General features: G+C 44.6%; 1 protein-coding gene and 1 long non-coding RNA gene across 3 annotated transcripts in view; one reads left to right on the top strand and one right to left on the bottom strand.

The window, feature by feature from the left end:
• The first annotated feature begins 8,035 nt into the window (after window positions 1-8,035).
• Window positions 8,036-25,308, top strand: part of RALGPS2 (Ral GEF with PH domain and SH3 binding motif 2) — a 101,354-nt gene continuing 84,081 nt past the window's right edge. The window contains exon 1 of one of the 2 annotated variants that reach the window (XM_081915109.1): window positions 8,036-8,251. The gene's annotated coding sequence lies outside the window, so the exon portion shown is untranslated. The remainder of the gene's footprint in view (window positions 8,252-25,308) is intronic. The other variant, XM_081915110.1, reaches the window with a different exon arrangement.
• On the bottom strand, window positions 13,438-14,923 carry LOC309372045. Its single transcript, XR_014169395.1, has 2 exons — window positions 14,191-14,923; window positions 13,438-13,825 (listed from the first exon to the last, which is right to left on the bottom strand). It is a non-coding gene; the product is annotated as an uncharacterized lncRNA (long non-coding RNA).

Genomic DNA, 25,308 nt, shown 5'->3' with positions numbered 1-25,308 from the left:
GATCAATTTGCACAGTCCAAGATGGAGGAGCTACGCAGCGGGTCGCAAAGAGACGATGAGTTCCAGTTGCGGGACGGACTCTTAACTCGCAAGGGTGCCCTCTACGTGCCTAACGACGAACTTCGCGCAAAGGTTCTGCAGCAATTGCACGACGCCCCCAGTGCGGGCCACTTCGGCAAGGAGAAGACAATAGAATTAGTGGCCAGGGACTTTTGGTGGCCCCAGATGCGGGGAGAGGTGGCGGATTACGTCGCCAGGTGTGACACCTGTCAGAGGTCCAAACCAGTACACCAGAAGCCGGCGGGATTGTTGGAACCGCTGGAAACGCCGCAGCAGCCGTGGGAGAGGGTAGCACTGGACTTTGTTACTGACCTGCCCAGCTCCAGAGGCAAGACGGCGGTGCTGGTGGTTGTGGACTTGTTCACCAAGATGGCGCACTTCATTCCTTGTGCCAAGGTGGCGACGGCAGAACAGACCGCCAAACTCTTCATCGACCACGTGTTCAGAGTGCATGGACTACCGCAGTCCGTCCTGTCCGACAGGGGGCGCCAATTTGTTTCCAACTTCTGGCAGAAGCTTCTGGGTATCCTGCACGTCAAGATCGACCTAGCGTCGGCGAGACATCCGCAGACCAACGGCCAAGCAGAGAGGGTCAACGCGATCATGCAGCAGTACCTGAGGTGTTACGCCAATCAGCGACCCGCAGCGTGGGTGGACTACCTGCCGATGGCTGAGTTCGCCTACAACAACACGAAGCACGCATCGACCGGGGTGACGCCGTTCTTCGCGAACAATGGCCGTCATCCCAGAACCTTTCCGAGGCTTATAGCACCAGGAGAGGGGGTGCCTCAAGAGGCCGACCAGTTCACAGCAGAGTTGCAAGAGGTGCACGAGGAGCTGCGGAGACATTTGGAGCTGGCCAAACAGGCCTATAAAGTGCAGGCGGACAAGCACAGAAGGGCGGGAGAGGACATCCAGGTGGGGGATTGGGTATGGTTAGCGGCCCAAGCGATGCCAGCCAGATCGTTAGCCAAGAAGAAGCTAGGACACAGGCAGCTAGGACCATACCAAGTTGAGGCTAGGATCAATCCTGTAGCATTTTGCCTGGCCCTTCCAGAAGGCTCCAGAGTGCACCCGGTCTTTCATAGGTCGGTGCTCACTCCCTACAAAGCCCCGCACAGGTTTCAAGAGTCAGAAACAGTACCAGATCCACGCAAAGGGGCACCCAAGAGGGGGGGTCGCCTAGGGCCGAACCCCTCAACGAGGTCACAGAGATACTGGACTCGAGATGGGGGGAAGAGGGAGTTGAATACTTTCTCGCCAGAGAGGGCACCCCAGCCACTGCCAATAGTTGGGTGCCGGGCTACGCGTTAGACGAACCCCTTTTGAAAGACGAGTTCCATGCACTTTTCCCACATAGACCCATGCCAGCTGAGTACTTTGATGACTGGCTTTTCACGCCCACATTGTCAGATACCACGTTCAGGGGCTTTTCTTCCGCCGAGGAGGGAACGCCCGAATCGAGCCCGCCCAGGGGATCGTGTTCGGGAGTGGACACACTACCTTCGGATTGGTGGGAGGAGCAACCAGAGGAGGACTGGCGTAAGAGGTGGGTGAAGTGGCCTTGGAGGGCAGCACCAGACGAAGTAGCAATGGAAGAAGAGACTGAGACCGCGTTGGGTGAAGAACCCGGGTTCGAACACACATACACAGAACTGCCAGCAGAGAACATTGAAGTAGACGACCTGTATCCCGAATCTACCCCCGAAGAGCCGCAGCTTCCACAACCTGCACCCGACGAGCGGGAGGGGGGAAGGGGGGGCTTCGAGGGGGGGATGGATGTCAGGGTTTCAGGGAGAGAAGAGCAGATGGGGGAGGAGACAGAGAGCGAGGGGGAAGAATCCCAGAGAGATGAGGAGGAGGATGACGATGACCAAAGGTCGTCCATGAGTCTGTCCAGTGAGTCAGAGGACTCCCAGAAGGGAGCCCCCCTGGTCAGACCAAAGGGAGGCCAAGGGGGAAGCAGGGAGGAGCAGGGGAGCGAAGGGAAAAGCCCCAGTAGGAGTTGGACACAGGAGCCGGCTTCTCAGCCGGAACGGAGTGAAGGGGGTGGAGTTACCAGGGTGTCAGAGGGAGCAGAGCGAGAAGGAGACAGGGGGAGGAGATCGGAGCAGGACGCTCAGCCGGAAGGGGTGGAGAGTAGCACCGGGAGCAGTGTAGCGGTCGAGAGAAAGGTCAGAAGCAACGTACGCGCGCCAAGTTCAAATGTAGAGGCGCGCGGAAGTGAGGAGAGCCCCGGGGAGGAGCCCGGCCCCAAAGCGAGAAGGAGGGGGGCGGAGGCGTCAGAGGATTCAGCCTCGGGCGAGTCCCGGCGAGGGGGAACCCAGGGGGGCAGAAAGACCCTGCGGAAAAGGAAAGAGAGGAAGAGGTGGTCCAGCACAAGCCTCTTAAATTGGTGCCGAGGCGGTACAGATTCAGAGGGTACTTCAGCGGTCTAACGTTACAGACGTAGAGTCACAAAGATGGAATGTAAACGCAACCATGATCTTCAATAAAGACTTTCTGTAAATAAACCGGATTGGAGTTGGGTCTCTTGTGAGCTGGGACCAGACGGGTGGCTCTGACAATTGCTATGTACAATTGGCAAGAGTGGTTGTCTTTGGAATCTTGCCTTTACAGATAGTTCATAAATCCTATTTTACATAATTCTGTTAGTCCATTATGTATACAGCGTATGCCTTCAGAGATGCCTCTCTCTGCAAATTTCATTAAAGGATCAACATGCAAGTTTTCAACATGCAAGTTTGTTTGACAACTATTTTTCTGTGGGGCATTATTCACAAAAATAACACAAGGCCAATTTGTTATATATTCTGGTCACAAACAGCCCTCATGGGTGTCATGTGAAAATATGTTGGTTAGACATACACTTGATGGCAGTGAACTCATTACTGAGCTGATAGCTGATTCATACATGTGTATTCATCAATTGCAGCTAAGGAGGGGGAAGAAATCTGACTCAGTCCCCTTTTAATTCAAGCCTAATTTGCATTCCCCCAAACCATATGGAAAACTAAACACAACTTTTCTCCGAAATTTGTATTCTCCAGATTTTGCAGTGCAGTTCTTAAACAAAAAGTGTGCAAATATTACACATATATTTGAAGTATGGAGTTGACTTTTGGGGAGCAGAGATGGCTGACTAGTTTTCGGCTGTCAGCGCTTTTTTTTTTCTGTCAGCAGAAAAAATTATGATAGCCAAGATTAAGATCTTGGTGTCCCACTCCCTCTTTGAAGATAGGGAGATAAGGGATAACCTTACATGACCTGATGGAAGCCATTCTCACACCTGAGACAATAAGTTTTCAGATGCGGAGGAGGGTCTTAGAGCGAGGAACCCCCATTGTACCCAGACAGGACACAATAGTTCTCAGTGTTAGCCTGCAGGGCATCAGATCAGCAAAAACCTTCCTTATTTTAACTGTTTTTGAGACTGGAAGCAATTATGACTTGGGTGATCTATCTGCCAATTAATTATTACCCAGAAGGCAATTTGGCTGCTGGCATAATAAGAGGCATTAATTAACAGGCTGAAAAACAAAGCAAAAAGCTTAGCTTAATTACTGGTGATTAAGAAAGTTTACAAATGGATAAGGATGCTCTGGTTTGTCAAATACCTTCATCTTATATTACTTTTAACTTTCTATCTGTGTGGTGCTAGTTAGAAAAGTGAAACTGAATCCATTGGTGTGAGAACAGAATGCACTGTTTAAAGAGACAGACACAAGTTTTCAAGGCAGTGTTAAGGGGGAGACAAAAATAACCCAATATGAAAAGGACGCTGTTGAAGACCTCACTGATTGTTGGTATAATCCGGCAACTATTGGATGAGCAACTGAAAGAGCTCAGAGCTGAGATGCTAATCTGGGGAAATATTGTGTCCATATGTTGGGAAGAATCAGCAGGATTTACTTCCAAGCAAAATGAAACACTGATTTCAGCAGGAGACAGGCCAGGCTGAAAATTGGATAAAATGTCCCCCAAATTGAGATGCTTAACTACAATTTCCCCACCTCAGTGAAAATACATCTACATTTGAAATGGCTATGTACATATTTTTGACACAGAATGTGCCAATTTCTATTTGGCCAATCTTTGTAGTTTCCAAAGTCTTTTTTACCAGGCGTTGAGAAAATTTCCATCCAGTTATATATAATATTGCATTGCTTGTAGTAAAGGTAAAGGGACCCCTGACCATTAGGTCCAGTCGTGACCGACTCTGGGGTTGCAGCGCTCATCTCGCTTTATTGGCCAAGGGAGCCGGCGTACAGCTTCCGGGTCATGTGGCCAGCATGACTAAGCCGCTTCTGGCGAACCAGAGCAGCGCACGGAAACACTGTTTACCTTCCTGCCAGAGCGGTAGCTATTTATCTACTTGCACTTTGACGTGCTTTTGAACTGCTAGGTTGGCAGGAGCAGGGACTGAGCAACGGTAGCTCACCCCGTTGGGGGGATTCGAACCGCTGACCTTCTGATCGGCAAGTCCTAGGCTCTGTGGTTTAACCCACAGCACCACCCGCATTCCTGCATTGCTTTTATTAAGTGTTTAAATGTCACAAGACATACAAAACATATGGTAATACAAGGAGAGACTCAAAAAAGGGTATTTTAAATACCCTTAGGTATTTTAAAATTAAAGAGGGGCAACATGAGATAAAATTTTAGCATTCTAATCTGTGTAGGGTACTCAGCCTTCTTGGGCTAAAAGGCAGACTAAATCCAAATGAAAGTAAACATAGACCACTTCTAAATAAACCTGTTTTGAATTGTTACAATTATCCCTCACCTCAATATTTTTTTTTAAAAAAAAACTGATTATGGCAATATCCTGTATTTTTTTAAAAGCCAAAACACTGGTGGGGCAGTATATTTTCCTAATAGCATGCCATGGATATAATTACTGCTAACAAGTCTGTTCAAAATGTCTGTCATTTTTTAATAAGTAGAATCTACTAAGACACTTCATTAAAACAAGGAAAGAGTTTCAGTCTCATCACACACTATTGTGATTTCTAAATCTTAAAAACAAGAAAAGTTTATAGTTCTGTATTTTAGCCTCATTATTTTTAAGCTTTATTAAAGGTCCTAGGAAAACACTATTTATGGACTGTACACACACACACACACACACACAAATATGATGTAAGCTGAGCCTGCTAATTTTATTAGCACTTCACAAGGGGAGCAGTGAATCATAAGGCACAATTTAAAACAATTTTTATCTTGAGGGTAATGCGAAGTAAATGCAGTTTAGGGTTGCCATACTCCAGGTTACAAAAACCCAGACACATTTGGGGCACCCCTACCCACCATCCCACATCTCCGCCTCCCGCCCCCTCCCTGTCACCAACACTTCTTCGCTCGCCCCACTCCCATCTAACCTACCATTCTCCAGTCATCCTCCTCCATAGCCCTCCAGGAACGTTGGGAGAAGTGGAGCGGCACTCTGGGCGCTGCAAGCCAGGTGCTGCCTTCTGGAAGGCCAGGCCAGCCTTCCAAAGAATGTCACCCCTGGGTGCGCCACCTGCCCGCGACTCCCAAGCCCCCCCCCCCGAGCTGTCAAAACGAAAGAGGAAGGCCGCCGGCAAAGCGGCGCCAGCAGTGTGGTGCCACACTGCCAGCGCCGCTTTGCTGGCAGCCTTCCCCCTTCATTTTGACAGTTCGTGGGAGGCTTGGGAGCCGCGGGCAGGTGGCGCGCCAAATGTCACCCCTCTCAGCGATGACACCCGGGGCTGTTGTGCATGGACGATACCTCATTTGCCCGCACAACCAGCAGAATGAAAAACGGCAACATCTTCTAGGGAGAGCACTTTGAATTCTTTGGCCTTCCACTTGTCCACAGCATCACCGTCCACATCTATAAAGATGTTGAAAAGAAGAAGAAAAAGGACAAGAACAACTATGTGGGTCTGATCAACATCCCCATAGCTGCTGTGACTGGTCGGCAATTTGTGGAGAAGTGGTATCCCATCAGCACTCCCACGCCCAATAAAGGGAAGACAGGCCCATCCATACGGATAAAATGCCGTTACCAGACTATAACCATCCTCCCCATGGAGCAGTACAAAGAATTTGCAGAATTTGTGACCAACAACTACACAATGTTATGCTCTGTTCTGGAGCCAGTCATCAGTGTCCGGAACAAAGAGGAGATGGCCTGTGCTTTAGTGTACATTCTTCAGAGCACTGGCAGAGCCAAGGTACCCCATCAGCACCCCGCCCACGCCCAGTAAAGGGAAGACAGGTCCATCCATCCGGGTCAAGGCTCGCTTAGCATCCTTCCCACAAGACGGAACTCGGCCTCCTCCTCCTCCTCGTTTCTCTCCGCAGCTTCCTTAAATGCGAGCCCAACATCTGCAGGGAGAAAAGTGAAGCTCAGTTTCAAAGAAAGATGTAAGAAACAAGGCGAAGGGCGAGCTCGCAGCTTAGCTGAGAAAGACCCCAACAAGGTCTGGAACACACACAAAAATTAAAATAAACGGTTTTTATACTTTAACATAATAATTTATTATTTATACCCCACCCATCTGGCTGGGTTTCCCCAGCCACTCTGGGTGGCTTCCAACAAAACACTAAAATACAATAACCTATTAAACATTAAAAGCTTCCCTAAACAGGGCTGCCTTTAGATGTCTTCTAAAAGTCTGGTAGCTGTTGTTCTCTTTGACATCTGATGGGAGGGTGTTCCACAGGGCGGGTGCCACTACTGAGAAGGCCCTCTGCCTGGTTCCCTGTAGCTTTGATTCTCACAATGAGGGAACTGCCAGAAGGCCCTCGGCGCTGGACCTCAGCGTCCGGGCAGAATGGTGGGGGTGGAGACGCTCCTTCAGGTATACTGGACCGAGGCCGTTCAGGGCTTTAAAGGTCAGCACCAACACTTTGAATTGTGCTCGGCAACATACTGGGAGCCAATGTAGGTCTTTCAATGTTGTCTTGGCGGCCGCTCCCAGTCACCAGTCTAGCTGCCGCATTCTGGATTAGTTGCAGTTTCCGAGTCACCTTCAAAGGTAGCCCCACGTAGAGCGCATTGCAGTAGTCCAAGCGGGAGATAACCAGAGCATGTACCACTCTGGCGAGACAGTCCGCAGGCAGATAGGGTCTCAGCCTACGTACCAGATGGAGCTGGTAAACAGCTGCCCTGGACACGGAACTGACCTGCGCCTCCATGGACAGCTGTGAGTCCAAAATGACTCCCAGGCTGCGCACCTGGTCCTTCAGGGGCACAGTGACCCCATTCAGGACCAGGGAATCCTCCACACCTGCCCGCCTCCTGTCCCCCCAGAAACAGTACTTCTGTCTTGTCAGAAGTACAGTGGTACCTCGGGTTACATACGCTTCAGGTTACACACTCCGCTAACCCAGAAATAGTGCTTCAGGTTAAGAACTTTGCTTCGGAAATTGTCCCCCAGCGGCACGGCAAAAGCAGGAGGCCCCATTAGCTAAAGTGGTGCTTCAGGTTAAGAACGGTTTCAGGTTAAGAACGGACCTCCGGAACAAATTAAGTACTTAACCTGAGATACCACTGTACTTGTCTTTTATACAAAGGCAGTTTATAAACCCGGACACATTGGGGGCCCCCTCCGCCCCCCTCTCACCTACTTTTCTCCATCCTCCTCCTCAGCCCTCCGGGAGAAGCGGCACGGCCACCCGAAGCGAGCGCCCGGCCTCCGCTGCTTCTCTCTCTCTCTCTCCGGGGCCGTTGGCGGCCGCCATTGTGACAGTTAACTCCTCGCGGTGGGAGGGAGCTCTCTCGCGGGAGCGACCAATCGGAGCCCGCTTTTCCCTAACGCCGCCGGGGCCGCTCGCGCCCACAAGCCTCTTAAAGGGGCCTTAACAACAAGATCGCGCCTGCGCGCTCCCTTCCCTCCTCCCGCCCTCCCTTCTTTCCCATCCCAGCAGAATTCCAGGAGGGAAAGACGCGCGCGCGCATGCGCGTCCCTCTCTTTCCCTCCCGCGGGGGGAGCGTGCGTGCGTGCGTGCGCCGGGAGACGCCTCCTCCTCCTCCTCCCCCTCCCTCCCTCCCCTCAGAGGATAAGCGGCCGCCGGTGCTGAATGAGAGCGGCTGAAGCGAGCGGGCTGAGGCGGGCGAGGAAAGGAGGGAGGCGGCGGCGGCGGCGGCTAAGCTCGGGCCGGGCAGCTGGGCTTCCTCGCCGCGTTGGCTCTGCCCGCTCCTCTCGCGTCTCCTCAGCAGGTGAGTCGAGGGCGGCGGAGGCGGCGGCTGCTGAGGCACCGGCGGCGTGTGGGCGAGCAGCGCCTTCCCTCAGGCGGCCCCGGGGGCGCCTCGCCGAGGCCCGCAGGGATGGCCAGGCGGCGGCGGCTGCTGCTGCCGACGCCCACGGCTCCGGCGCCGCCCGCCCTCCTCCTCCTCCTCCTCTCCGTCCCCTTTCGCCTCCATGCCGGGCGGGGGTCTCCTTCCCGCCCAGCCCGGGAAGCCTTCCTCCCTCGCCGCGCCTCCATTGGGTTCCATTCAACTCCCTTTCCTGTCTCGCGCCCCCCCCTCCGGCTCCATTGAACGCCTCTCTGTCACCCACCCACCCACCCATTATTTGCCCAGCGAGCGCATGCTCTTCTTGCAACGCCTCGGGGGGGGCGGGGGCGGCGAAGAAGAGGGTGGTTGGGGGTCTTTGAGGAACTTCCCACGCCTTGCTTGGCATCTTGTGTTTCGTACCTGACTTGACCACATTGCCAAGTTTATTCCAGCTCTCTCTCTCCCATCAGCTGCAAAGCGGGGAGCCAAGGTGCACAGATGCGAGTCCGGAGCGAGTGTTGAGTCGCTTACCTTGCACGCCTGTGTGAAGCCTGATCAAGCTAAAATGGTCACAGCAAAGAGGCTTGGGACTCGTTAAACTCCAATTTAGGGTTATACTGACACATTCTTGGTTCAGTTCTGTGTGCTTTTCTACTCTAGGTACCGTCACGTTGGGTGGGTTGTTGGCCATGCCGAGTTTGGCCAAAAACCTAAGGCAACCAACATTCTTCTTTTCTATGTACTGAGGATGCATGTATAAAATAAATGCATCTATAAAATAAACACACTTGTGCATTCTACCTACTCACCCACCCACTCACTTAGGTGCCTTGTCATGCATCTGTTAAACTGGACTCTGGCCTATGAAATCTTAGGCCAGAATGAATTGATTCGCCTTTAAGATGCCAGAGGAATCTCTTACCCGTATTGTGTTGCTGTTTTCCTTGCTCTGTTTTGGAGCAGGGTTAGAACTTGCCTTTCCTTAATTTGTGCTTAATTAAAGCATACATGTGCATGCCTGGAGCTTTCTCTATTCTGCATGGACTAGCAGGCTTGCTAGTTCTCCCTTCTCCTTACCATGAGACATTGTCATTCCTATTCCTGAGCTTGAGGTGAGTCACAGCTCTATCATCCGTGTTAACTATGTAGGAGGTGAGGGGTTTGGATATGTCATGATAGGAGGGCAGCCTCCATCCAACCCGCCATGGAAAAATTGACCAAAAGAGTATTGCCATGCCTTTCAAAGGCAGAGTAACTAGTGGGATTTAGAAGCCATTCCAATTTCTCTAAGCTATTTGCTGTGCGGTAGCTATTTTTACTAGAGGATAATTTTGAATAAGAAGTGGCGAATGGTCAATCCCTGCTCAGTTGCTGTCTTGTCAAAGTGCACTTGTAGTACATTCGGTGCAATTATATAATAACAATTATATATATTTTTATATATAATGTAAAAATGTAGTATATTCGGTGCAATTATATTATAACAATTATATATTTTTTGAACTAGCTTCTGATTGTTTAATAAGTTTTGGAGTTATGTTTTGCAATAGGGAATTCTAAACGAATTTCCCACAGGAGCTTCCTATCACCTTGGTTTGGTGCCTTGACACCTCGCTTTTGAAGTGTAGGACACAAAACATCAGGTGAAAACAATATGTTGCACTTGATTTGGCACATACCTATCCTGAAGAAATTGCCTCCACTTACTTTTGATTCACCTCGTTCTGCCAAATAGATTACCAGGTGGAGCCTTTTTCACTCTGGCTACCAAACAGCTTTTTAGGTCAGTTGTCCTTAACTGGTACTGGAGAGATCCCAAAATACCTCGTAGAACACCTTGCTTCGCCAACAAAAGTATCACCATTTTGTTTTTTCTCTGCATAACAACTGCACAGTAAAAGAGCAAGAGGGCCTGTTGGAACAGAAGCCATGTTTGGTTCTGCGCTTTTGGTGTGTGGGTTGTCTGGTTGGTTATACAGGCAGCACAGCATGAAAATGAGCACTCTCAAAATACAGGGCAACTAACTATTAGTGGGTTTTTGCACACCCAGTTCCCATGAGTATTGCTTTATTATTTTGGTATTTTGTAATGGAATTTATATGAAATATTAATGTAGTATATGATTCCCCCCTCCCCTGGTATTGTATATATATATATATATTCTTTTTCTGTCAGATGCTTGGAGACCTCCGGGTGACAAGCAACTAATAAGTCTAATAAATGAAATGTAGTGGAGCTGAGCAGCTACAGAGAGCAATGGAGATAAGGGAGGCTCTTGAGACATTAGCAGTAGTTGTTCTGGAGGCTGAAGATTAGCCCACTAGACCTCTATCTTTCACACAATAAGCAGGATGTTTGAAGTATGGGAGGACAGTGGCTTCTCCTCAAGCATGTGCTCTTTAATGCACCAGAGTGATAAGCTTGAATTTCCTGAATTTCAGTGCATGTGTCAGGACAGAGCGTCATTTTTAAAAATATATGCTGTAGTCCTTTCAGTAAAATATTCCCAGAGTGACATTACTTTTAGTGATTGAATACAGAACCATAAAATAATAGTTATTCCATATTAAATAATACAGAATAATGGAATGTGGTTCTGTGTAGGTGCCCTTTATATTTTCTTCTTTCTCACTTGGTGATTGTGTTATTGTGTGTGAATAGCAGTAAGGGTGTAAAAATTCTACCCACAGCAGTGGAAGTGTTTTTAACAGATCTCCTTCTCCCAGTATAGAGTGAGAAATACATTACTGTACTTACAGGATAGAAAGCAAAATTCAGCATGGATGAGAACTGGTGATGTGTGCTTTCAATGATGTTTATATGTATGTATAGAGTGCCTGAGGTGAATGAACAGGTTTGAACATACCACTATAGGGAAAACTGCATCAATTGAAACTTGCATCAGTGGAACTTGCATCTTTGTGTGGGATTATTTGGGCTTGTGCTTTTGTGACTGGGATCATGAGGTACATGCAAAATATATCTGGGTTTGGATTAAAGTACCCTTATTTGAGAACCTGGTGCAGCTCCCTCCCTCTGTGGGAAACGCACCAGGAATTGCCACCCACCTACATATTGGCACAGGTAGGCAACAGAACCTTCTCTTTCTGTTCAGACTGGTAAGGCAAAGGACCTCTGGACTGTTAAGTCCTGTCAAAGGTGGCTGTGGGGTTGCGGTGCTCATCTCGCTTTCAGACCAAGGGAGCCGGCATTTGTCCGCAGACAGCTTTCCGGGTCATGAAGCAGGTGCACCAGGGTTACAGTTCTGACAGCGAGGAAAAAAGCATGGATGAGAATGGAAACTGGAGCTCGGTGCCACTTTCAGTGCCATCATCCACCCCTTCCCACGCTGGGACTAGGAAAAGATGCTGAGGAGCTGTTACCTAGTGCTTTTGAAAAGCAGAGATCAGCCAGGTTGGAGAGAATTGAAGTTGTGCAAATGCCTGTGCATCATCAAAAGGGGGAAAGGCTACTTTGAAGGCTACTACTGGGGAAGTTGGATCACTGTGTTTCCACTAGAAGCAGCAAGCAGTTTGCATAGTGGGCAAAGAAACATTCATTGGAGTAGTGCCTTTGGGCATGACCCCCAAATCTGCCATTCATTGCTGCTGTCTCAGGAAAGGCATTCTTCTGCAAAGGGCACCAGTTTCCACAGAAAGTGACCACCATGGCAGGAGTGCTGCTGCTCATGTTGAATTGTCTTCACTGACAATGCTACGTAATGGCATCATTGCACCAGTGCTTCCCATGATCACTACTGCTTCAAAACTCTCCTCCCATGCTCTCTTCCATGGCCTCTTGGTCTACATTCCCCTTTTGTTTTGGTTCAGTCTTCCTGTTGTCTCCTAACTCTTAGTCTGTCTACACCAGCACAACCAGCCAGTCTTGCAAACCCCACAGATCACAGGAGGCTGAGAATGGTGCATTTTAAGAACTACCAGGGTGGTGGAGTGTGTGTAAATATTAAGCTGAACTGGGGTATTTGAATTCTTAACATTTTGGTACTAAATCTGCAGTTCCAGTTTTAATATAATAAATACGGAAATGAGGTTCTCCCCATTCTCTTATTAGCAGCTTTTAAAAAAACCAGTTCACAGAACTTCACCCTTGATTCTGAAGGGGGTTTCATGGTTCAAATTGGGAGGTATAAATAAGATGTGACTATTTGGAGAATATGATGTTGAAAGAGGACTGTACAGTATGCAACTGATTGATGCTACACCATAATAGTAGAGTATTCTAGTTTGGTTGCAATAACCAACCACCGTTGGAAAGGGATCTATGGGGTTTACATTGTTCTTAACGTAGCTCTGAAAAGTTTGTACAGAAGGGATGAGCACTGTGAGTATGTGTGTATATGATTGTATAAAGTTGTGTCAACACAAGAATGGGTTATCAAGAGGCATGGCCTCCTAAGGCACTGGACTCCCATCATCCCAAGCCAGTCTGGGTCAGGGATGATGGGAGTTGGGGGACCTGCAACATATTGAGAGCCACAGGTTTCCCACTCCTGCCCTAAAGTAGGATTATGGTTCAAAATATATACCGTATTTTTCGCTCTATAAGACGCACAAAACCACAAGATGGGCCTAGTTTTTGGAGGAGGAAAACAAGAAAAAAAATCTTCTGAATCTCAGAAGCCAGAACAGCAAGAGGGATCACTGCGCAGTGAAAGCAGCAATCCCTCTTGCTGTTCTGGCTTCTGGGATAGCTGCGCAGCCTGCATTTGCTCCATAAGACGCACACACATTTCCCCTTACTTTTTAAGGAGGGAAAAAGTGAGTCTTATAGAGCAAAAAATACGTACGGTAATTGGTTTGTATGGTTACTCCATCAAATATAAATTGTCAGTGTAAGCTAGCCTGACAATTTAAGGTGTTAGCAATGTTGGAAAAAAAGTTATTTATACCCCAAATTTAAACAGTGTTTTATGGCATGAGTCGACCTGGTGCCATTCAGATGTTTTGGACTAGAACTTCCATAAGCCTCAGCCAGCACACAGCACATTGAATTGGACAGGAAGCGAAGAGGTTTACAATCTGTAGAAACCTAATAGGGCTAAATGATGATAAACATTTACCTCTGGGGGGCACTGCTTTCTAGGACAAAGTGGTGATTGACACTTGGATACAACCTTTGCTCTTTAATGTTTAAAATTGCCATTCTACATGTAAATAAGGTTTGCTTTTGGGAGATAGGAGGTACATTTGAACAGACAATGTCCTTGATTTAGCCCATTCTAATCAGAGTATCAGGGGATTTAATTTCCACTTAAAGTGAAAGTACAAAGTCAGGGTTAACAAATATCCAGACCATAAGAAATAAATGCTGTGTTAATTTAATAGCTGATAAGTTGTTGTAGGGCAATGTTTCCATGGAGGAGCCTTTTGTAACGTGTACTTTCACTTTCTAAACACTTCTTATTGGTCTGAGAGAGTAAGTTGATTTTCTAAGGAAAAGTATGTCAAGTTGAGTGCTCACTGAGCTGTGATACTGTAATTGAAATTAATAACTTCCTATAATGTCATTGGACGCGGGTGGCGCTGTGGGTTAAAGCACAGAGCCTAGGACTTGCCGATCAGAAGGTTGGCGGTTCGAATCCCCGCGATGGGGTGAGCTTCCGTTGCTCGGTCCCTGCTCCTGCCCACCTAGCAGTTCGAAAGCACATCAAAGTGCAAGTAGATAAATAGGTACTGCTCCAGCGGGAAGGTAAACGGCATTTCCGTGCGCTGCTCTGGTTCACCAGAAGCGGCTTAGTCATGCTGGCCACATGACCCGGAAGCTGTACGCCGGCTCCCTCTGCCAATAAAGCGAGATGAGCGTCGCAACCCCAGAGTCAGTCACGACTGGACCTAATGGTCAGGGGTCCCTTTACCTTTACCTATAATGTCATTGACTGCTTTTTATTATTTCACTTCCAAAACAACAAATCCAGAAAAAAATTGGAGAGAATCTGAGGAGATGAGTATTCGTGTATGTGTACTTTTTGGAAGGAGACATTTCTGTGATGCCAAAGGTGTAATTATGAAAGATGGAGATAGTACATAAGCTAATCTTTGTTTTCATGGATAACAGTGCAGACTTTAAGATTTCAACTGCCTCCATAATTTTCAGAGGCAGAGGGAGGATTTTTTTCTTCCCCATTAACCTTTTAATTTCTTGCTGGTTGTAAGACGGAATGTAGTAGGTCCCGTTTGCAACCTAGTCTTTGTTACCACAATGCATTTCCTGACATAGAAAAGGCAATAAGTGTTTGAACGCTCACATCTTTTCCTCTTCTGCCTTGTCCTGTGTGGTTTCTATAATCTTTATTCCTTTGGAGTATTTGTTTTCTTAGTTCTTATTTGTTTTCTTAGTTCTTCACCTCATTGGGAAGCATTGTTTTTCCACAGACTTTATGAAACTAATGACTTCTTTATTATGATTGTGCAGGAAATTAATTAGAATTTGCCAGTGCCTCATAAGAATCGAGAGATTATAGAAGTACTCATTAGATCTAAGATTCTAGCCTTGCTGACCTAAAGGGGGAACTGTCCTATTTTTGCCCTGAATCAAGTAGCCAGTATCTAGGTCTAGCTGTAACTATCCTGAACCAGCTCTTCAAACAAACAAACAAACAACGGTGTGTGTGTGTGTGGAATGCCTAAGGGATCCCAGGAGCATAAAATAGATTGGATATCCTTCTCTGACATTGCACTCTCCCCTGCCCTCCATTGTCACAGAAACACCTGAACTGACCTGACACCTGAGCTCTGACATCACAAGCCAAAAACAGCATCCCGGGGATGACTTGGAAGCAGCTTGGATCTGAAGCTGTCCCAATACCCTGGTATACCCCTAAAGCAAAGATTTAGACCAGTAATTTACTTCTAATTGAGAAGTAAGTTACTGCTCTAAATGGGAATTGTTTAAAGAGAAAATGAAGATGGAGTCCAAGAATGCTATCCCAACATAACTGCATATTGTTGCGTGACAACATGGCATCAGAAATCACCCTGTGTTCTGGTGGCTTGCTATTTTTATCCAGCAATGTATGTTGTTGTATGTGTTTATGCGCTTCTCTTCAAACACAGTTGAGACAGTCCAAGTGCATGTGCAAATTCACCATTAGCTTGTATCCAGGTGGGAGTTAGTGTTTGCTTTGTATATACATCTTGATTCAAGTTGGAATGGATTATTGGCTCTGTAAGAAGTATTTTGCTCCACCTGATCTGTCAACGTGTCTTTTTCTTTGACTCACCAGGGTGCAGTGACAGTTCTAGACAGAAAAACAAAAGTGAGGTGGATCTCCAAAGATGTTGTGGATTAGTTCATTTCTCAGAATTTTTTTATTGTTATGGAAAAGGATGAATTGAACCACAGAAAAATGATCCACAAATAACCCATTAAGCAAATAAAACAATAAATATCATCTGATATAGTACATTGCTTGAGAAAAATAAGAATATAGGCAGTGTTCTTAATTTTACAAAACTAATAAACTGTAGGACTGAGCATGATTCTGTTCTTCATCATTCCAGTATATAATGAACATATACTGTTATGCAATATAGCTTTTAATACTCCATCTGCTCTCTCTTTTCTTAACAATATCTATAAGCTTAAGTATATGCACCTCATTCCAGATTATTTATTTATTGCATTTATATCCTAACTTTTCTCCAAGGAACTCATGGTGTCATACAGTTATCTCCCTCTTCATTTAATTGCCACAACAAGGTTAGGCTGTGAGGCAGTGACTGGTTCAAGTGACCCAGTGAGCTTCCTCACTGTGTGTGGATTCAAACTCTGGTCTCCCAGGTACAGTACTAGTCCCACACCCTAAACATCTAAACTTCCATGATGAAACTCTGTCTCTGTTTAGTAGCTAATTGGCATTTTAGCTGTTGCTTGTAGATGGCTAATCATCCCTCAGCATCCCATGTATTATATTGCCAGATCACACAACTATTCTGCCAGATGCCACTGTACCCTGTCATTTCTCTAATACTCTAAAATTACTTCCCAGTACCTCTTTGATTTTTCACACAGCCCCCAGAATATGTGAAATATCTCCTCTTGTGTTTATGCCCCTCCTACACCATCACCTGGGTGTATTTGGCTTAATCTGGGTGTTAAATACCACCTTAGGTCCGGGGACTCTCTGGATCAGATTGGGAGTGGGTACAGCAAGGAGAAAGAGAACAGGGAGGGGAAGTCTCATCTTGGGAGTAGAGGTCCATTCACATGATGTTGGTTATTGCCCAAGTTTTCTATTGGAGCTATAAAAGGTAAAGGACCCCTCACAGTTAAGTCCAGTTGCGAACAACTCTGGGGTTGCGGCACTCATCTCGCTTTACAGGCCGAAGGAGCCATTTGTCTGCAGACAGTTTTTCCGGGTCATGTGGCCAGCATGACTAAGCCACTTCTGGCAAAACTAGACCAGAGCACGGAAACACCGTTTACCTTCCTGCTGGAGCGGTACCTATTTATCTACTTGCACTTGACGTGCTTTCGAACTGCTAGGTTGGCAGGAGCAGGGACCGAGCAACGGGAGCTCACCCCGTCGTGGGGATTCGAACTGCCGACCTTCTGATTGGCGAGCCCAAGGCTCAGTGGTTTAGACCACAGTGCCATTGGAGCTATAGCCCACATCTATTTCCATCTTTATTACATTTATATCGAGCATTTCCTCCAAGAAGCTGAAGATGGTATGCATGCTCCCTACCCATTTTATCCTCTTAAACAACTTTGTGAAGTAGATTAGGCTAAAAGATTACTGGTGTAAATTCAACCAGAGTAGAATTCACCTAAAGCAGCCATGTCAAAAGTCCGTTTCGGGGGCCTAATCCGGCCTGCTGGTTGGTTTAATCCAGCCCCTGCGGCAGTTTATTTCCCGGGGAAATTTGCCCTTCACTTCATCAAATCTGGCCCTCTTTGAAAAAAAGTTTGGACACCTCTGACCTAAAGCGACCCATCTGCTGTGCAGAAGGACTTCTGCTTATTGAACAGGGCTTTTTACTCCCCACAGCCACAACACCCCATTAAATTGGCTTGGGGTGGAGAACTCAAGAGTAGCATGAGCGGGGAAGAGACAAGAATTTCAACAAGAATTTGAACAAGAATTTCAACAAGAATTTGAATCAACAAGAATTTCAGCTTGCCCAGCAGAGTGATTGTCATAGTCTCATGTTGCAAAATTCTATTTTCATTTGCCTTGGTAAGAACTTAACAACTATATCTAGTTACTTTAATTTTATTACTATTTTGAACATTTTCTTTGGGAGGCATTTTGCTTCTTTGCTTCATATTAATACTCCATATTTAGTTATGACTCTGAGTTAGGAAATAGTCCAGAGCTAGGTTTTCTTTATACTAGACCAGGGATGGGGAACCCTTTTCAGCCTTTGTGGGTTGGAGACAAAAGAGGACAGAGTATCAGGAGGTTTTTAAGACTTGATGTTTTTATTATGTTTTTGGATATGTTGTAAGCTGCCCAGAGTGGCTGGGGGAAACCAGACAGATGGTTGTTATTGTTATTATGAGTGTACATTTTTCTTTGCACAGTAAGCTAGTTTCTGCACCAACACACTCACTATCTATCTATCCTCCATCCAGGCAAGCGAAATGCATTATCAAAGTTCAAGGACACATTCCAGCAAGGCAAAAACACTCTAGGATAGTTTTGCTGAGGTTCCTCAACCCTTTACTTGTTTTAGATTGATTTTCTGTTGCATTGTTTTTTTTAAATGTCACCGTCTCTTTTTGTACAGAATCACACAGCATTTTAAATGTGCTGATTATGCCTTGTTTCGTTACTGAAGCTTCATTATGCATAAACCAGGTTGTCATATGATTTAGCTTTGCAGCTAGATAATTGCATTTATGGTTTTGAAATCCTAAGCCTTCTGCTCTTTTTGGTTTGTAAAGTGTTTTTGGTGCTATCCTTGGTCATTTCCCAGACCAAAAGAAATTAAATAAGTTTTGCCAGTTGTTAAAAATTTGGAAAGAGATCAGCAGTGGAATGAATACAAACAAAACTTTTGGAAGAACATTCAGCTGTAAAACTGGTATATTGATATATCTATCAATATCTTTGTCTTTTCATATAAACTGTCGTGGTTAATTTTGACCGTGTAGTTTACATTATAATATATCCTAATTCCTAAATATGATAGATCTTTCGAGAATTAGATATGGTGTGAAATCATATCTTAGCTTTTTGTAGGTAACACCCCCCACTCATTCTGATTTTTAAAGGTTTACCCTGTATCCTGAAGTATTTCTGAATTTGTATTATAAAGCATCAGGTAAAAATGTTCCTGGGTTCATTTAATAATAGTAACCTTTGGGGATGGAGTAGTTCATATTTGTCTTTGGCATTCCGAGAATTGTTTGTGAAAGAGAAAAAATAATAATCGTATAATAAAGCAATAAAATAACAGCATAGCACAGGATAAAAACTCCAGTGAATCAAATTCTCTAACTTCCCCAGTAGCAATTCATATGCTTTAAAAGTTCAGTGAAAAGATCTCTTTCAACAACATCAGATGCTGGCATTAGGAAGTCGTATTTCTTTGATATTCAAGTTATTAAGTTCAAAGGGCCAACTCATACTACACAGAACTGGGAAAAGCAAAAGTATGAGAATCCTTGTGAAAAGGGGGCTCTTGGATTTTTATTATGGTGACCTCTGTGGTGACTCTACACATTAGAGCAGAGATGGAAAAGGAGTTGCAAATGCCTTTCACTTCTTTCCCTCCTTAAATGTAATATCAGAACAAGCATTTAGAGGCCCCAGACACTAGCTTTTCAGCCCCCACTCCCCTTTGTCTCTCTTTTGCTGATTGGCTGCAACAATTTCAGGAAGAAACCATCAAGAGAAGGGTGAAAGAGAGCAGACAATCCTACAATAGAAATGTTTCCATAGGAAACAGTGGAAATTGTGGACCCGTTACGCAAACACTCACCTGACAATTGTAAGCAGGACCTGCGTGTATACACATCCATGTTTTGTGTCATGTACGTATAAGACGGAGTTTCATCAACACTGGGAGCTGTGCTAATTAAAAAGCAGAAATTTACTATAAAATCTTAAGTTGATCAGAATGAGGAACAATCTTTTTTGCAGTTGCTAGTGCAACTAGTGTGCACTATAGGAGATGGATAAACATAGATGACTGGGCCTCTCTGTTGAATATCAGTTACTTTAAAACTATCAACCTGCCCTTGAGTTAAGAACTTAGAGGGAAGACCTGTTGAGCCTACTGCAGTTGAATGAGATCTGCTACATAGCCACTAGTGAAAGGGTTTTCTCTCGGTTCGTGCCCTGGTTGTAGAATTCCCTTCCCTCTGAGTTTTCATTGCCAGCTCAAAATATATTTGTTTGCTCAGGCAATTGTCAATTAGGTGGCTATTGTTTGATTCTGTTTTAATTACTGTTTTATCTGTTCAGGGTGGTTTGTCTGTGCTTGCCCTGTGAATTTGGTCTTGATGAAACTATGATGTGTTTTTATGGGTTTTACTGTACCCCAACCTGGGATTTTTTGTTGATGAAGGGTAGGTTTAAAATGTTTTTACTGCCAGCTTTCCCTTGTCTTTACATTTTTATTATGTTGGACCTGTGTTTTATTTGGAGACGGTAGGCCTGTTTCTTTAGGCATATTTACGAACTATTCAACCTCTCAAACATATGGATAAAAAGACATCAGTAAGAAAAAGAGCTGACAGCATTTGTTTATGGTAGTGTTTTAATGCAGGAAAATCTACTGTCAGGCATCATACAGCAGAACCAGAAGTAAGTCCTATTGAATTCAGTGGGGCTTACTTGCAAGTAAGTAGTGTTGGAATTGCAGCCTCAATGACCTTACCGTCCTGCTTTTTATATAAGAACTTAAAAGCCCAATCAAAACATCTGGCTACATTTCTGAACAACAACAAAAGTTTCATACTTGTGGTAGATAGATTGTCAGTTATCAGGAAGTGATATCCTTGCACGTCTATCTGGTAAGATAGAATGACTTCAGAAAATACAGAATTCGCTGCAATCCCTTACATTTCAACTTTATATGTCTCATTGAGTGGGACTTGCTCCCAGATAATTAAGTATTGGATTGCTGCCTAACAGTGTAATACTATACATCCCTACTCATAGATACATGTGTTCAGTATAAAATTGTATGTTGAGGTAGTAGTGTTATTGTCTTTTGTTTTTTTGTTTTTAAACACTCTTGACTGTAAAATTCATCTTTTATTCTCTAAGCTGGAACAGTTCCTGCCTGTTCTCTGTCTTATCAAAGAAATACACCTAAAGTCTCTTGCAAGAAGCATTAAATTCACCAGTTGTAATGAATTTTGGCTGATTTTAGGCTGCTGTTTGCAAACAAATTATTTAACATGGCCTTAGCATAAAATATTTTCATAGCCTTCCTCTTGCATTTAAATATACAGTATACCAGATTTTCAGTTTGTTCAGCTTTTGCTGTGCAGGGTTGAGACTATGTTAAATTTTGTTGTGTCTGGTTCAGGCTTTGGTTGTAAAAAGGTCAAGAACCTTTTCCAGCCTCGTGGTCACGTAGGCAACCTTCCAGGGGCCGCACGCCAGTAGTGGGCAGGGCCAGAGTCAAAAGCGGTAGGCGTAGTCAATGTAAATTTTACTTTTGTATAGCAGGCTTGACTTCTACCCCCAATTGCACTCATCTTTAACCCCCATCCATGCCAACTAAAGTCCTTATCAGAGTTCCCTTTACCCCCCCCCCCAAGAAAAACGTGATGTAAGGCTGATGAAGGATGTGGTCGGAGGAAAGTCCCAACGGTGTTATGCATGATGTTCTGCATGCATATTGGGACACTTCACGGTTTCCTCTTATGGCTGCTGCCCCACAAATGTCTTCTGGAACAGCATTTTATGAAGTGCAAGGGGATAGCGCACCTCAGTGTGTACACTCATCGGCTTTTCTGGATTTTAACCAGAAAATATATTCATAGAACTTGAGAAATCTCTTTGTATTGTGTTTTTAAATGTACAACATTTTTGTACAACATTGTGCAAACACGCAATTTGATTTCAGATTTCTGTTTTAGATTTGTTATTTATGAGTTGGTATTTGTTATCTTTGCTAAAGATAACAATTGTATGTGGTTTTTATCTTCCAGAACTGAGGTTTCTCTGCCAAACTGGGATGTGGATATTAAATTGAACCACTCACATTAGGAAATAGATTGGATCCACCCTATTGGCTTTTGCACTACTTATGCTTCCTTGATGGATTGCTGTCTCTATTTCAGAACTGTGAAAGCTTCTCTGCTAGACCATCACTTTGGGGCACAGAACAGCTTGTGTTTCCATGTTTCCAATTATGAAGAGATTAAATGTAAAGTACATACACATAAATTTCTCTCTCTTTGTGGTTTTATTTATTTTACTAGGTGTTTTGTTACTCAAGCATAATGTGACTTTTCTTTTGAAACACCAGCATAATTTTATGTTTATACAGTATATAAACATAAAGTACTGGCTATTTTACATCCAAGATTAGGTCAGTCTCATTTCTCACGCCGTAAACTGCTTTATGCTTTCTTAGTGGGTATTACTCCATTTCTGGTTCTTGACACCCATTGGAGCCGCCCCCGCTCAAAATAGCTCAATCACAGGTTCTTTGCTATTTTTGAGAGTGTAATTTATAACAACTTTTTTTCTAACGTAGGAGAAATCTAGAAATGCATGCACCTCTGAAACAAAGTGTTCAGTTTGTCTTGGAAATATGTTACAGCACAGCTTAATTTGGCTATTTTGGAAGCATGAGTTTCTGTGTGAAATGAGATATTTAATTACTTTTCCTACTAGAAATAATGGAGAAGCTGGTCATATTAAGGGTGTTAAAACTGTGACAGCCCAGTTAGCATTCTCTTATGCTCTCTCCCAGTCTCAAAGGACTGAAGAGAATGGGTATGTTGCCCACTTGCCTCCTGGCATGCTGTTCAGGAGCCCCCTTGAAATGAAACAGTCCAGGTCTGGGTTGGAAATGGTGCTAACCTTATTGGATGCAGCTATCCCAAGGTTTGGCATGGCATAGGGGAGCCTACTGATTTTGGTCAGCCTGTGTACAGGGTGCCCATTATGCAGTCTGGCCACCTTTGTGTGGGCTTTTCTGGGGGTCCCTGCAGACAATGAGGATGTGTGATGGATGCAGGCTGATAATGGCACTATAATGTAGCTAGGAAGGTGAGTCACACCCTCAAATCCTGCTGGTAGTGTGGGGCTGTGGCTCTGGATGAGAAGGTGCAAGAAGACTCTTTTGGGGCCGCTACTCGATAGATGAATTTGAGGTGACTCGGTGGGACCCGCAGCTGGTGAAATGTACATTTCTTCACCTGCAGAATATTACCATTCAAGCCCTGTAAAGTCACCAACTTAACATGTGCTTGGGCATTTAAAAATTTCAGATATTTTCTAGGCATGCTGTTTAACTTTTTACCCGTGGTGTAAATTTGCTTGCTTCATTTATGTTGTACAATTTGATGGTGGGAATATAGGATCTTGGAGTAAGAAACCGGGCGTTTTTCTATAGAGAGTGCTGTCCTTTGACTTACAGGTTCACCACTCTGACCCCTCTTTCTGCCAGTATGTTCATGATTTAGTTGGCAACCATTGGCATTCTATATGAATTATCATAGTTTGTTTGTTTTTCCTGTGTTAGATGACAGACTTTTTCACTTTTTCACTGCCAGCTGTACTTGTAAAATATCAGGTGTGTCGTTTTGTGAAGAAGCCTCAAATTTTTGATGATCAAATCCAAGAGACTTCTAGACAAAACCCACCTACACATTAAGGGACGGTGCAAGTGTTTGTACTTGAAGTGCCACAGTTTATATAGGCATAAATTTTGGATTTGTCGATTGTTCATTGTCCAGTATATAGCCACATTTGTGTACGTAGTGCTGAGCATCACTGGCCAGTTGATACTTTGCTTGCATTATTTAAATGTTAGAGAACTTTTGGCTGCTGAGCACAAAAACAGTCATGTTGAACAATTCGAACTGTGCAAGTCTGGTGCATGTATTTATAGAGTAAGCAAATGGTGATTAGTATTGTGAAGGGTTCCAGAGTTCTCATTGGTGTTGAACCTGAGGTTTTGAGTTACTTATTGTAAACTGCCCTGCTCTACAGAGTTTCTGAGTCATGTAATCTCTGAAGAATGACTGACCCTGCAGAATGTTTTTGAAAATACTAGCTTAGGTTTGGTGCTGTTTAAACATGTCTGGAGGCTGGTGTGAAAATCTGGTTTCTGATGCAGGTATTTAAGCTTAGCTGCTAACAACAACATGAGCTGTCCTGTTTCTTCTTTTGTTCTGAAGGGAGATTTGTGGTTCCCCTCCATTTTAAGATCTTGCAGTGACTGATGTCATGTCTTGTTCCATTGACCTGTGGTCATCAAAGTGTACAAAGTGGAAGGAAAGGGGGTTAAGAGTGACAAAATACTGAATTTTAGGTAAACAAAAATGCATTTGAGAGAAGGTACTGACAGCTTTTTTTTTTTTATTGAACAAATGGCTCAGAGCAGAAGATAGATAGATAAACTTTATTTGCATTAGCCAATGGCCATAGCAACATAAAACAAGCAATATATGCAATTAAAAAGACAACAATAGGTAAAAAGGACAATCAGATGATCAAGTTTATTGTTCAGATACCGGCCCTTAATCTCATTACACCCTCGATAAGCCTAGCAACCTTTGCTGTTGTTTGATCATTTTGACCTGATAACAGAAAGAACAATGTGGCCGCAGATGGGCGGCCTGGGATGATCTCAATCCTCAGATCTTTATAAAGGGGACAGGACAGGAGAACATGAGCCACTGTTTCCAGATTACCATCTCCACAGGGGCAGAGTCGTTTCTCAGTTGGAATCTTTTGGTACTTGCCCTCAAGTACGGCGGAGGGCATTACATCCAATCTGGCCAGTGTGAAGGCACGTCTGTATTTTGGGATAGTTAATTTATACAAATATGGTGCCAGGGAATCAAACTTGAGAAGAGGGGAAAAAGGCATACCAAGGACAGAGTTTCTTTATAATGGCCAGATTGTTCTGTTGCTCTAAGTCCTTCAGACGCTGTCCAATTAGCCTTTTTGCTTTAATAAAGCCCATCGTGAGAAGCTGATGTGGGTGGAGTCCGCAGGAGAGGAATTTTTGGTGCACAATTTTGGACCACACACTTTTATGGGGGTCTTGTATCACTAAGGGCAGTAGACCGGGAGGATTTAGATTTAGACGGAGCCAATAATTAAGAGTAGAAGGGTTAAACTGCCACCTGTACCTGGTTTAAATGATATGAGAGCCCTTGGAGAAAATACTTGTGCAACTACCTTCCCCCAGATTAAAGTGTGACTGAAAGTGCAATATGAAATGGGGTAAAGTGAATCTATATGTATAACTTGAAAGGCTTTGCAAATACAGTGTTTATAAATTTTAAGTTTGAAAAGTACTATGACTGAAAGTGCAAAGCAAACTTTTAGGCTGGAAACATTGTGGGCTAAAGTGTAATATATGGTATTGTCCTTAATTATAGTTAGTTTGGATGGTTGCATGATCCTTGGTTCATTTAACCCTTTTAGTTATTGTATTAACTATTCCTAGTTTATTGAGATTATCCCTCACCATTGGCCATACTGGCTAGGACTCACAGGAGTTGGCATCCAGCAGCACCTGGAGGGTCACAGAGTTCTCATCTTTGCAAATGTTGAGGGTTTTTGAAGTCCAGTTGTGTAGGATTTCAGAGAATTAAATCAAGTAAGACTATTTTTAATTATTTTGCAGTTGGCATGTCGTAAAAAAATCAGATGAAAGGTAGTTAAACATCCCCAATACAGGAAGCACTACACAGCAAATGGTACATTGATGAATCAGGAGGGGTTGTCATTATCCTAGCGAAGCAAGCTTTCTTTTGTTACAACAATTTAATTTCTGACTTATTTATAGCGGGGGTTTTCCTGTGCGTAGATCCACCCTAAGAGGGAAAT

This window comes from Podarcis melisellensis, assembly GCF_964234715.1.
Source record: "Podarcis melisellensis genome assembly, chromosome: 6".
NCBI lineage: Eukaryota > Metazoa > Chordata > Lepidosauria > Squamata > Lacertidae > Podarcis > Podarcis melisellensis.
Note: the sequence above shows the minus strand (reverse complement) of the source record. Positions and strands in the feature narration are given on the sequence as shown.